This window comes from Vigna umbellata, chromosome 2 (assembly GCF_029865625.1).
Source record: "Vigna umbellata cultivar VRB3 chromosome 2, Vumbellata_1.0, whole genome shotgun sequence".
Classification (NCBI taxonomy): Eukaryota; Viridiplantae; Streptophyta; class Magnoliopsida; order Fabales; family Fabaceae; genus Vigna; species Vigna umbellata.
In genome coordinates this window covers 19574078-19578127 of record NC_142166.1, presented here as the reverse complement: position 1 = coordinate 19578127, position 4050 = coordinate 19574078, and the positions used below count along the sequence as shown (strand labels likewise).

General features: G+C 34.0%; 1 pseudogene; it reads right to left on the bottom strand.

Annotated features, from left to right (window-relative positions):
* Window positions 1–3291: 3291 nt before the first annotated feature.
* Window positions 3292–4050, bottom strand: LOC148203559 (secreted RxLR effector protein 161 pseudogene; annotated as a pseudogene).

Below are 4050 nucleotides of genomic sequence, written 5' to 3'. Positions count from 1 at the left end.
CAAGCAATCAAATCTTGAGAAAACATAAAACCTTGATTGCTTTGAACATATCACTAAATGTCATATAATGCTCAATGTTTGAGAACAAAGCAAATAGGAAAACAGACATATTTAATGTATAGACATTTGCTCTACCTTGTGTAGGAAACTACTACAAGCATTCATCAGATATATGTCTTAAGGGTCAGAAATGAACGTTAGAAAGAAGAATATATAAGCTAAATGTTCTGTTAATCAAAAGTTATGCCAAATGAACAGTCAAATCTGCTTTTGATAAAGTTTTGAAAAGCATGTCTGCTCTGACGAAAAGACATCAGCCTATGACTAACACCTACAACAACAACCATGAAAATTTAAATCTTAAGATAAGCTTCATCAAACGATCATATTATCAAATCTCAAGACATGCATAAACTAAACGACCATGTCATCAAAGGTGTATAAATAGAAGATAAAAAGGAGATGATGATGATGAAGAAGAAAAAGGACATAAAGACATAACATCATCAAAAATGAGTAAGAAAATCTCTTTGAGCTATTAGAGTCAAATACTTCTACTCAAGGGTAGAGAAGAAGAAAAGAGCTCAAGAAAAAGAACTACTATCAAGCTTCATTGCAATATTCGTTTACTATTGTAAGGAGAGAGAAAACAGAGAAAAGAGAAACACGTAGCGAGTCTATAGAATGTATTTATTGAACATATATCCTCTCTGCGAGAGTAATCGTCTAAACGACTTGTAAGCAATCAATTGTTTAAAATTATGAAAAGAATAAAAAAACTTGTTGTATAACTCAAGTGAGTTAAGGAAATCTAGGCAACGTATTAGAAGATACAAGGATTGTCTAGTACCAAGAGTGGTGAAACTTAATCACTCTAGGGTAATAGGAGTTATTCACTGACTATGGATACCAGTAATGGTGAAACTCAACCAGTTTAGGATAACAAGAGTTATTCGCTAACTTGGGATACTAAGAGTGGTGAAGAATATTGCGTAACCAGGAGTAGGTGAAACTCAGTCGAGGTCACAGTAACAGGTGGTTACTAGTGGACACAAACAACTAGGAGTGCGTTAAACTGAACTAGGCAGTGTATCTGATAGCATACCCCTAGCCATGGCGTAACAATTCATCAAAAGTTGGAGTCATCTATGGAAGATGGGCCTAGACTCTTTCTCTTGGGTCATCTTCAGCCATCATGGAGATCCTAGAGTAAGAATAATTTTTAGGTCTTGTATTTTAGGCATAAAGTCTAGATTTTATTTGGGCTTTGTATTATGGACCAAGTAGTCTAGATTTTATTTAGGCTTTGTATTATGGGCCTAGTAGTGTAGGATTTCCATTTGGGCCTTGTATTTTGGGCCAAGTAGAGTAGGGTTTTGACCACCTAAGTCAACATTGGGCCTTAAGCCCAACATTGACCAAGATGGACGTCCAAATGGGTGTGTTGACCAAGGGGTCAACACTTTTGGCCAAGCTTGGAGGACAAAGAGCTCATTTTCGTCCAAGACATGTGGAGACACCCATTGGAGAGTTTTTCCTCTTAGCTAGTGGTCATGTGTCATTCTAGGAATGAAGAGTTTTCCCATAGGTAGTGGTTGCATCTCACCATCTCATTTGAAAGGATTTTTTCCACTTGTCTCCCTCCTATTGGAGAGAATTTCTCCTTCCTCTCAAAGCCAACCAAGGTGACTCTTTTAGATTAAAGTTTCTGCCCATTTTGAGACACCTTAGCCTATAAATAGAGGTGTCTCTCCATCATGTAATCACCTTTGAAATAGAGTAAAGTTGTGTAGTCTTGGCTATGATGTTAAAAGAGTGGCCTTAGTGCTCACATTTGCTCAAACTTTCCAAAAGACAAGAACCATCCACTTTTCTTCTAGTAGTTTTGTTTTTGTGAATCTATTCTAGCACCTTTCATTAGGATTTCTTTTGAATGCTTAACCTTTCTTTCTTAACCTTTAATTTCTTGCTTGTCTTCTAAGATTTCTTAGTTTTGTTATAATCAAATTCCTTTTGCAAAAACTTTCTTGTTTTTAGACCTTTAATTCCTTTTATTCCTTGGCTCTTATTGTTACTCTTCTCGATTTTAGTTAATTATTATGGTGCAGGTTCTGTTTGTGAGGTGATGCAACATCTTAAACGTAGCCTTCTAGGTGGTGGAGACCAAAGACTAAACAAGCTATAATACAAGATACAATACAAGATCCAACGTCATGAGGAAAATGCACCAAATCCATTATAAAAGATACAATATTACAAACTTTAAAAAGAGGCTAAACAATCCTATACATAGGTAAGACATCAGTACCTATCATAAAAAATCTGAACTAATGCTCGGAGACATCAAAGAATACCATTTAAAATTGTTCCCTATTTACCAAACTCAAATTGACAACTTTATCAACATAGTGGTTTCCTTTCCTAAAAATATGTGAAACTTTAAATTTTTTATCACTACAAATCTTCTAACATTTCTTCCATATGCCTATAAGAATCCAAGGAATAATTCATTACGAAGAGAAGGCTTTGCAGACAAAAACAAAATGACACTAGCCAAAGATATCTAAGTCCAGCACTCCAAGCATACTCCACTACGTAATAGGTATAAGTTTAACATAAAGAGAGTTTTGAACTCCCAAAAAAGAGGAAAAGTTGTCAATATATTTCCTCTTGTTGTCCCGAAAAATACTAGCAAAGCAGTCAACTGGAACAACCCTTCGTTGCACCATGCATGCTAACTTTAACCTTAGTACTCAGCAAAAGCTCCCAAATGACTTGGACAAAAGGAGAAGCTTTCCCATACTGAGTATTAATACCAAAAAGAATTTAACATTGTGAAAACAATAGTGTTATGCATCAATTTAGATAAAAACAATACACAAAATTAGAAATAATCCGAGGAGTAAAAGTTATATAAATAGGCTTTTTAAAATTTGACGATCCTTCATTCTTCAAATCATTTAGTAACAAGCTTTATTAGAGCAAAATCATTTTTATTAATATTTTTTTATAATGTATATATTTTTTTATTAAGAGTGATTATTTGAGTTTAAAAAATATTTACTAAAAGGATAAAACTATTAAAAAATTTATTTATTATTGTTGAATATAGTGAAAAACTATATTTGAAATTAATCTCCCTTGTGTTAAATACACACATAGGGTTCTCTATTTATAATAGAAGAAATATGGGCTAAGCCCAAAATACAAATAAGAAATAATAACAAACTAACTAAAAGATAAAAGATAAATATAAGAGATAAATAAAGATAATATATTTAACACTCTCCCTCAAGTTGGTGCATACAAATCGTATGTACCAAGCTTGTTACAAATATAATCAATTCTCAATCCCCGTAAAGACTTAGTGAAAATATCTGCTAATTGATCACTTGAATTGACGAATTCAGTCTTGATATCTCCAGATACAATCTTCTCTCGAATGAAATGACAATCAATTTCAATGTGTTTGGTCCTCTCAAGAAAGACATGATTAGAACTAATATGAAGAGCAGCCTGATTGTCACATATAGGCGTCATTTGCTTGACATCTCTAAATTGTAACTCTCTAAGCAATTGCTTAAGCCAAACAAGTTCAGAAGTGGCTGAAGCCATAACTCTATATTCTGCTTCTGCACTAGATCTTGCCACAACACTCTGTTTCTTGCTTTTCCAAGAGATCAAGTTACCACCAATGGAGACACAATATCCAGATGTAGATCTTCTATCAAAAGGAGATCCTGCCCAATCAGCATCAAAATAACAAACCACTCTTGTATGGTTACTAGAACCATATAACAACCCTTTTCTAGGAGATCCTTTAATGTACTTTAATATACGAATAACTGCATTCCAATGATCTTCACATGGGGAATTAAGGAATTGGCTTACCACACTAACTACAAAGGAAATATCAGGATGAGTAACTGTAAGATAATTCAATTTTCCAACTAGTCTTCTATATTTCTCGGGATCTGACATAGGCTCCCCCTGTTTTGGTAGAAGTTTAGTATTAGGATCCAAGGGTGTGTCCGTAGGTTTTGAATTCAT